At 36.4% G+C, this 10,867-nt stretch overlaps 1 long non-coding RNA gene across 1 annotated transcript; it reads right to left on the reverse strand.

Annotated features, from left to right (window-relative positions):
- Positions 1-36: 36 nt before the first annotated feature.
- Positions 37-10,508, reverse strand: LOC140500609 (uncharacterized). The gene is made up of 3 exons (XR_011965800.1): positions 7,346-10,508; positions 6,056-6,128; positions 37-377 (listed from the first exon to the last, which is right to left on the reverse strand). It is a non-coding gene; the product is annotated as an uncharacterized lncRNA (long non-coding RNA).
- Positions 10,509-10,867: the final 359 nt, after the last annotated feature.

Consider the following 10,867-nt stretch of genomic DNA (forward strand, 5'->3'; position numbering starts at 1 on the left):
TTCATTCTTATTAAATACATATTCACATTAGTCAGATTGCATGGAAGAATTAAATTGAATGGGATAAACCATGAGAAAAACCCAAACAAAACAAAACATAACACAAGAGAAAATATTCTGCTTCAATCTGCTTTCAATTCCATAGTTCTTTCTCAGGATGTGGATGCATTTTGCCTCAAGATTCCTTTGGGAATGCTTTGGGTCCTTGATTTCTGTGAAAGGCTAAGTCTATAAGAAAAATGCCTCGTGCATTGTGGTTGTTACTGTGTACAATGATCTCCTGGTTCGGCTCCTTTGACTTGGCATGAGTTCATGTAATTCCTTCCAGGCCTCTCTGAAGTCTTCAATATCATTGTGTCTCAGAAAATAGGGAGGCCCTGAGGAGTGGGAAAGAGATAACAGCTGGTTGGTGGAGCAGTCAGAATGCATGCAACATTTATTAATTAAGTTTATGATCTTATATGGGTACAGTTCAAGATGCCCCAAATAATTACAGTAGTAACACCAAAGATCACTGATCATGGATCATCGTAACATATATTAATGAAAAAGTTTGAAATATCACAAGAATTACAAAAATATGAAACAGACGCAAAGTGAGCACATGCTGTTGGAAAAAATTTCACCAATAGACTTGCTAAATGCAGGGCTGCCACAAAACTTCAATTTGTTTTTTTTAAAATCCACCAATATCTGCAAAGCACAAAAAGCAAGGTGCAATAAAACAAGGCATACCAATTATGTCTTCTAAATGGTTCTGCACTTTTCCAGGACTTGATGCCTCCAGCACAATATGATCCTCAAACAGGAATCTGAAGGATCTTATCACTTACAGATAATCCCTCTTTAAGTTGGAGTCTGTATTGGATTTTACAAAAGATATAGTCATGGGAAGTGTGACTAGAAAAGTAAGTGTCTTGGTAATGTAACAAGAAAGATGTGCTAGTGATGTACTAGTATTCACAAAATGTTAAAAGAACCAGAAAAAGGTCTCTAATGCAGTGGATATGCATAACTCTATGAATGATGTAAGGAAGGTTATGGACAAGAATTGTATGGATGTGAAAGCATGGATGAAGTATAATCCATTCCAGTTGAGGAAGTGCCATAATGAGTAGATCACAGATCCCCTAAAGAATTGAAATATAAGTTATACTGCTCACTCAGGGATGACTGAATTTTTTAGATAACTTGATTATCACCTAATTTATCAATAGCCAGTTGAAAAACTCATGTCAGTTTGGAATATACTTCAATAATTTGATGTATCCTTGATCTCATCCTGATCAAATGAGATTGTGGATGCTTTCTACTCTTCCTGCTGATTTTTACATTTATATCACTGAGTATCAAACTTGGTCAACTTGGCTTGAAAAATCTTATCTATTTCTTCATAAAATTTTAATAGTTTTTCTCCCTCTGCAACAGTTGTGGAATTTAAGCAGCAATTATCTTCACTGTGGTCTTTTACTTTATTATTCTCATGAGTGCTGCAATAGTGAGAATCAGAGGATCACAGACATAGAGCTGGATAATCTGGTCTTCAGATCTTTTGACCTCTAAGATGAATTTACAGATTTTACAAATGAGCAAATTAAGGCACAGAGAGGTTAAGTGACTTTCTCGAGGTCACCCAGGCAAATGACCAACCTTGAATTTGAACCCAGATTTTCTGATTGCAAATCCAGCACTTTTCCTACTATATCTACTATTGAAGGGCTTGAGTCAATAGTCAGAAGCTGAGTAGAGATGAGGTGAAGAGAAAAAGAAATATGCTAAGTCAAATTGCAAGAAAGTAGTTCAGGCACATCTAAGCAGTTCTGAGAAGGGAAGAAAAGCCAGGAACAAGATTAAGTCAAATATAGAGGAAAGCATAATCAGATGAACATGGAGGGAAATGCCTGCAGCATGTTTTTCAATAGCCACAAGCTTACAATATCTCCTCTTACTCCTTAAAAGGATTAGTTTATTTGAGGTAGGGAACTAGACAATCTGATTTATATGTTACAAATCCACAGTACCAACAGTAAGTGATATTCTTCTTTAGGGGGAAAAAAATCACAGGAAGGTCAGATGATACAATTCAAATGCTCATTACTATACAACTTCATCATCAATTGGTCCCCAACCTTATATGTGTTGCATATATTGGAGTGGGGGCATGACTAATAACACTTGTCTCCACAACATTACCTTCACACATATGCACACACATGACAATTATAACACCAGGGAAAATCCAAGGTTAAAATGATGAAGGCTGCTATCCTACATCTTCTACCATCTACCAATTTCTTCCTACATTCACTCTTCAAATTCTCACCAAACAATATGCTCATATTAATTAATTCACTCATGTCTTGATTGCACTCACACCATGAAGTAATGATTGCTGGACCTAAATCAGCCACTTATATAACAATGACCTATTTCATTTCTGACACTCCCAAATCCGCCTCATATAAACTTTGCTTTCTCCAAACCTCATCACTTGCTCTTTCAGTGGTCAGAGCTATAAATGGAACTTTCTCTTAAAGACACAAATCTTGGCACCTGTGTGTCTTTCCACATCTCCAGTCCCTTAGTATCCTGAACTAATGACATTAGAGGTAGGGCTGTAGTGGGCTATATCCTCAACTGATTGGGCTAAAATTCTACTGAAGTAACTACTAAAGTAACTACAGATTCCAGCCATGGAATTTTTTTTTCATTGACTGTGTTCTAGGGTATCATGAATTTTTAAATATTAGACAGCACTTCTGCACCTCAGCAGATTCAGAACCATAGACAGCTCCTCTTTGCTCTCAAAATCCTTCAATTCAATCCAACAATTCAACAAAAAGCCATAGATACAGGGCTGGAAGAGAACTTAAGGGTCATCTACTCTAACTCTATCATTTTTTTGGATAAGAAAACTGATGCCCAGAGTGGTCAGATGATTTAGCCAAGATTATATTGCTTTTAAGGAATAGAGCTGGGATTTGACCCAAATCCAACACTCTTTGCATCATACCAGGATGATTCCCTCAAGCTCACCCTCTAATAGTCTCAAAGTCAGAACATTATAGAAATATTGCTACCATGTCTAAGATTCTAAAAAAGCAAGGTATCCACTATATTCTGGAAGACTCAAGCAGTAATAGAAATTCCAAACCAAAGGTACCTAACTTGGTCTGTCCCTTTGATGAGTTAAGATTGCTTAGGTATCTTCAGTAGCATTATCCACAGTCTTTTGATAAGCTCAGGAAAGGTCAAATGTTGACTCTTTTTTCAAGAAAGATCAGGAGAATTTAGTTGAATATTGTCATTAGAGGTACTAGTCAAGGATCTTCTTAAGAGTACTGGAGACTCTAGTACTACTAACAGAGCAACCTTGGCATAGGTAACAGTTAGTGATTTGATCAACAGATCAGTAACAAGAACAAAAGTTTTGAAGCCAAAAGACAGGACCGTAATGTCTGGTCACTATGAGTCTTGAGAGAATATATTAAAGGCAAGCAAATTGTGGTACTTACTAACAGCATCATGTAGATGATCTCTAGCAGACTAATGGATTATTTCATACTCAATCAATATAGCTATATTCTTTTATACTTACATTATGCTTCTCCATTGTAGATCATTAGTGGCCAAATATTTCTCTAAAAGTAAAAGACTTTGAGTGGTCTTCTTCTAAAGAAGCCTTATAATAGCTTTCACTGTTTAAAAAAATTTTTAAATATACTTTTCAAAACTGCCTCTAATCATTATATTAAATATTCTTTACAGGGTGACTTAGATTAAAGAGCTACCATTAAGGTTTTTAGTCTGGAACTATGACTTCATGAGTTCAGGCCAAATAGGAAATAGGACATATATGGCAAGGAAACTTCCTCTACCAGTGCACACTGGGAATTGTTCTGCAACTTACATCTTAGAGGTTCGATTGGGCAAAGAAAAGTTAAGTGACTTCCCCAGAGGCACATAGCACTATGTGTTAGAGGTCCAAGTTGAGAACAGGTTTTGATGATTCCAAGGTCAGATCTCCAGAGATTCACTCTTCTGTGCTGCCTCTACTCATGTTGATTTTCTTTTGGTGGAGGGGGGAAAGGAGGATGGAAAGTGGATTGGGTTGCAATAAAGGAAGTGAGGTGTTAGAAGAAACCTATGATTTCATTCTGTAGATAGAACTCCCGGTGAGAAAACTTCCTCTACTAAATCAGATTGCCACTGCCTTTGCACCTTAGAGTAAGAAAAACATGAGATGTCAAACAACTTGCCCATGATCACACAGCCAGTATAAAGGTAGGATGAGTCAGAGATGGGACTTAAACTCAAGTCTTCTTGATTTGGCCATGCTCTTCCTGACTGGTCATGAGGCCAGCTCTCTAGCCATGCTGATTCTTACAGGAAAACTGTCAAGTTTACAAAATAAGCATATCATTTGTAACAATTTTTCAAAAACTAATCATCAAATAATAGCAATCCAGTGGTTTTTTAATATCTTGATAGCTGCTTCACACCATACCATTTCCACTTCGATAAGTATAGTATTCATGAAAACCCCCTCCAATACTACCTCCAAAAAATAACGAGTAAAATCAGGAGCCACTTACAGGCACAGATTATAACATGTGTGTTTCTTATGTATTCCAGCCAATCCCTTCTGCTTGTTCTAATGAGCTCAGATTTCTGTCTTCTACTTCTATGCCTATGCATAGATCATTTCCTCAAACTTGGAATGTGCTTATTACTCTATCTCTTAGGATCATTGGTTATACCCTACAATACAGTCAAATTGGCCTCTTTACTGTTCCTCACATATGATGAGTCAGCCGCCACCTTTCTCCGTGCCTTTGTAGAAGTTTTTCCCCCTGTCTAGAATACATTCCCTTTTCACCTCTAACTCTAAGCTTCCTTCAAAGGTCAAATCAAGAACCACCTCTATCATAAGATCTTTCCTGATTCCCCAGCTACTAGTGCCTCTGTTCTCCCCCTTGAATTGTATTGTATTTATTTTGTATATATTTCTGAGTGTGTTGTTTCTTCCAAGAGAATGCAAGGAATTCCTTGAGGACAAGGAATGTTGTTGTTGTTATTGTTGTTTTGGACAGTGCTTGGCATATGGCAGGCATTTAGAAATGTTTGCCTCCTTCCTTGCATATTCTTGCATGTATGTTGGTTAATTGAAATTGTTTCCTTGAAAGGTAACTAACTATATCTTCTATACTACCAGTGCTACCCAATCTAGCATTACTTTCCATCTACTCTACTTACTTTGTAAAGTGGATAGAATGGATAGAATGCTAAGCCTGGAGTCAGAAAAACATGAGTTCAGATTCTACCTCAGATCCTTCTTAGCTGTGTGATCCTGGGCAAATCACTTAATTTCTATTTCCCCCATTGGAATATGGGGATGATGGTAACACATCTCCCAGGATCATTGTGAGGATCAAATGAGATAATATTTGTAAAGTGGATAGCATAAGTACCTGGCATGTAGGAAGTACTTAGTAAAATTTGTTTCTTTCCTTCCTTATACGTTCTCACATACGTTTTCTCTCACTGGAATATAATCACCTTGAAAGCAGGGACTATCTTGGCTTTTTTCTTTGTATTCTCAGCACTTAGCATTGTACCTGGCACATAATAAACATTTAATAAAAGTATGCTAATTCATATCTCATCTGTAATATGATCACAGTATAACAAAGTACTTTTTAATATTTATCATGTTATTTCATCATTTTATTTATACTTAGAAATGTTGAGTGTAAGTTTTGTTTCAAATACAAAACAGAATAAGCTGCAGTCTCCAGGAGGTTAGATATGACCTGTTGGATCTGCCAACAGATTATCATTATTAGTATTTTAGTATTATTATATTAGTATATTAGTATTATTAGTAACATAATTGTAGTTATAATGGTTTGCTTGTGAGGCAGTGGTATGGTACATAAAGAAAGGGTCAAACTTGGAGTCAGGAAGACCCAGGTTCAAGCACTGTAGTTGTGTAACCATGGACAAGTCATGTCACCTCTCAGTATCCTTAAGGCACTCTTTAAGACTAACTTACAGCAGAGTCACAAATCTGAATCACAGAGCCAATTTCCATGCCAAAATTTCTGCACAGTGCTGAAATCACAGGTCTGGAGAAAAGAAAAAAAAAGAAAGAAAAAAAGTTGTTCTTTTTACTTAAGACATGGTTACATTTCAGCTCCCTGAACATAAATGGGTCTATATTTTGGCCTGAACTATCTGAGCTAATTGATTTCTTAGTTTCAGTTCACCACTTATCAGTCCTACATTTTGGCTACAGCAACTCCAGTAAATGTAGTGTTTAGATTGTTAACGCTGCTCTTGTCATTAAAAAATATTCTGCACATTAAAAGACTGAGGTTAGAAAATTCTTTTTGTGTAGTTCTTTCCATCATAAACAAGTGACTGGACAGCACCCAGTATTTATTGCGCAGACTGATTCACAAAGAATGCACTAAACAGTTGCACCGTGCCATTCTCATGTGCCCTATTGTATAAGCAGGAGGGATTCAGCTATGTGGGAGATCCTGAAAATAATTATCTCTGCTTTCACCATCAGCTGTTCCAAAGGAAATGAAAACATTTCTGTAGAATCAATGGATTACAGGGTTATAATTTGATGACCACAAAGGCATTAAAAATTAAATGCAGCTTTACCTTACATCTTACTTATCTCCTCACAGTGTCCCTAGTTTATTATACGTATTGGCTTATCCATCCATAGATAACCTTATTGTTCAATTACAGGCTGATTTCTATTAAACTGGTGAATTCACTTGTCTTCTTTGTGTAAAGATTTCAGGAAAAGAAAATAATAGACAGTAGCAAATGACACATCAAATATCCTCTTGCTATTACACATTTTGCCTAAATCTGAGCAATTATTTGATTCTGATGATCCTTTGTTCCTGGAACAATAAGCCTCCTGACATTTTAGAACAGCAATTTACAATAATGCTTACACATATGGCTTTGATATTGCATGTTGTTAAAAGAAATCAGCAGGTCTAGACAGCAATTTATTTTTTTTTTAAAGAAAGAGTAATGATGAGATGGATTCTAAGTAAAAGAGTATATGACTGCCTAACTGAAAAGGAGAATTACTGGGCAACAGTGAGTAGTTGCCTATAGTGTGTGAAGGAAGGTAATAGAAAATTCTCCATGCCTTCAACATGTCCATTTTCCTTTTTTTAAAACTTCTATATTTATTTATACAGGCATTTATTATTTTTCCCTTCCAATATCGTCCCCTTAATTAAAAATAAAAAGAGAAGAAAATCTTCATAATGAAAATACATAGTTCAGGAAAGCAGACCCCAACACTGACCATATTCAAAATGCATGTCTCATTCTACATTTGAAGTCCATCATCTCTCTGCCAGGAGGTAGGTGGGGCATGTACATCTTTCCTGGGGGCTGTGGGCATACAAAGAGAAGATTAAAATATTTTCCCTTTCTAAAGCATAGCCCAGGCTTTCCTTTCATAAGGCTTTACAGGCCTTACTTATAAATACTAATGCAGACACACACACACACACACACACACACACACACACACACACACACACACACCATATTCACTGATATAAACAAGGAAAAAAAGAGAAAAGACGATGTTTATTTTCCCCATGAGCTTTTGGTAATTTCTCTATTTAAAAGACATTATCAATAATTTCCTTTTTTTAGGGTTCTTATACCTGGCTGGTCGCCTCAATTCTTCAGATTAATTGTAGTGGACTGTAACATCATACACTAATTTCTAAAGATTCCTGTGGAGTCTATTGACTAAGAAAAGATTGGAGATTGCAGATATCAACACATTAAAATTTGAAAACTATTAGTTAATCAAACATTTTTGATATTGTCTCCTTGTGGTCTATTGAGGGATTGCCCACTACATTAGTCAGATCTCACATTACAATTTTATAATATTTTTATTATTGCGAACTTGAAAACTTCAACAAATATGAACATATAAATGTAAGGGAGGGAGTCCTCCTTCCCACTTTAATAGATATTGTCACAGAAGGACCAGCGTGTAGCCAGGAAGCCAGGTCAATGTGGGTTTATAAGGAAGCTGCATATATGTAGGCACAGCTTGAACCTTAGTCCTCTGTTTCAATAAAGTTATTGTCTTTGAGGGGGGAAAAAAGCTCCCCTGGCTCACATGAAGAGAGGAGGGAGTAGGAATCCTGGTATCACAACTTGTCAAATACATTTACTTTGGGAAATGGACATTTTTATTGTGCTTGTTCTTGGTGAGTGATCAAGCCAAAGTCTTTTGATCTAAGATAACATATCTTTTCAAAGAGGCTTTGAAAAGTTCCAGGACTTGATGGCTACTATCACAATGTCATTAATAGAAAGAAACATCTGGAAGACCTCATCATCAATATGAAATATCTCTTAAACTTGTATTCTGTATTGTATTTCTTTCATTACAGTGGCAAATACCTTTGACTAACATCTATCTTGCTATATCATGCTTCCCCTGATGATTATGATCAGAGAGAGAGTCATTCAACAGGGTTATTTCTATGTATATCTTTCAAGAAATCATGAATGATTATGATGTAGAGAGATACTTTGTTGGACATAAATCTTTGATTTGGTGTTTTGCTCTACTAAATCAAAGCCTTCTTCATAATCAGCAAAAATAGTACAGTGAGCTCATATATATTCCATCTTTCAGGCAACTGCAAAATTGGGATGATGTGGTCCACTGGTGAATATTAACTCTAAAAATCTCTTTGTTCCCTTCTTTTTGCTGTTGTTGTTGTTCATTTTTTGTTTTTAAAGAGGAACAATGCTATCACAATGTATGATGGGTGACGACTTGTGTGTGAATTGGATTTAAATGTCTTTTCTGGAGTCATTGAAGTCCTGTGGCAACAGAAAAGTCAAAATGACTGGTGATGACTTGTGATACAGTAGATGACCTTGGCATCTTTAATGTCTGACCAAGCTCTAAGCACTCCACAGCATCTGCTTCAGCTGCTTTGATGGTCATTAGAACAAATTACTGTAAGCCATCCATTCTGCTGGGGGAAGTCTTCACATGCTTCAAGTAGATATCCCCCTAATCCTCTGATGGATTTGAAACCTGTCAGCTACCCTCAATCTGGCTTAACCCATCTGCCAAGATAGTTTTATTGAGGTGTGGCCCCTGCACATGTTATAGCTTCTTGGAGCCATGGGTGAGAATTAGGCGACAGGTAGACACCAAAGGTGAATGAGCAGCCCTGTAAATGGCTGAGGAAAACCTCACACCAAGGGTCCTCCCTGAATACTCCATACACCCTTGTTCCCTTCTTATGCTATCATCAAGGATATTATTTATCTATGTATGACAGAGTGAACATTCATAAAAATTTTGTAGAAATGGAAGAGTAGGCATATTGGCTGAATGCTAATGTTTTCTTGGATGTTATTTTTGGGTATAAATAATGTGTAAGATTCCCCTTCTCCCTTCCCCAATAGTTTTGGTACCTTCTATTCCTTCAAGTACCTTCTATATTGATTCCTCAATACTTTCAAAATTGTGCTCTCTCCAACGTGGGACTCCTCTACGTTAATTTGTACAGGATGCAATATAGATGGTTTCGTTGTCTTGTTCTTTTTAGTGCTATTTCCACATCCCCTATAAATACACCTGAGACTGTTATGTTTGGGCCCAAGTGTAGTGAGTTTGTTCTACTTGATAGAGAAAACAGTTTGTTAAAGTAATTTTTGCAGATATTTTTCCATTTTCCTTGTTTATTATCCTCCTTTCATTTTTATCCTTAAATGTCCTTGGATTAAATATGCTTAGTTGTATATCTTGCCAAGCTTTCTTTAAACTGGTTTTCCACTGCTTTTTCTCTGCTTTATGAAACATTATCCTTTTTCATAAGATTTTACAGTTGAATTTATAGTCTAAACTCGTGTTGCTTTTTGTTGCTACCTCTCTCTGGTTGGCAAGTGAATAAAATGCTTGCTGATGAAGTTCCATGTTAGGGTCTTTTGGTCTTCTTGTTATGGTAAAAGCCCAATAGCAATTAAACTTCTGTGTAACCTTATTAAAGTAAAAGTTGATGTAATTTCTCTTGTCCATTTACCATTTTATTCATCAATTACTTGTTCAAATAGTTCAGGTTTTAGTTGCCTCAATTGTACATCATGTTTTTATAATTATTATTCTTTCATCCCGTTGTTGTTCAGTCATTTTTCAGTCATATCCAACTCTTTGTGATCCCATTTGGGGTTTTCTTGGCAGACATACTGGAATGGTTTGCTGTTTCTTTTTCCAGCTCATTTTACAGATGAGGAAACTGAAACAAACAGGGTTAAGTGACTTGCCCAGGGTCACACAGCTAGTAAGTGTCTGAGGCCAGATCTGGACCCAGTAAGATGAGTCTTTCTGACTCCAGGCCTGGCACTCTATCCACTGCACTGTGTAGCTGCCCATCTTTTTACCGATTCTGATTTATGATTCAGACAAACCAATAGTCTTATTATACGAAGACAGTTAATTAAGGGATAGCTCCCACATCAATAATGTCTATTAAAACATAATCTATTTTATTTTTTGTTGTGCTATTTGATACTCACTATACCCAGTGCCTACCATTTCTTTTCTCAAAGAAATTGTTTATGACACCAAAGCATGAGGCTTTTGTCTAGCTTATAAATCTTTGTTTTCTCTCAGTTTTTATTCCTAAATCAGACTTTCCCATATGTTTCTTTTCCTCTTCACCATTTTCTTCCTTCATGTGTTTCTTCTTAAAATGTAGAAATGAACACAGTATTCCAGACATGACCTGACCAAGGCAGAATGCAATAGGACTATCACTTCCTTGGCTCTAAACAA

Source organism: Notamacropus eugenii, chromosome 4, assembly GCF_028372415.1.
Source record: "Notamacropus eugenii isolate mMacEug1 chromosome 4, mMacEug1.pri_v2, whole genome shotgun sequence".
NCBI lineage: Eukaryota > Metazoa > Chordata > Mammalia > Diprotodontia > Macropodidae > Notamacropus > Notamacropus eugenii.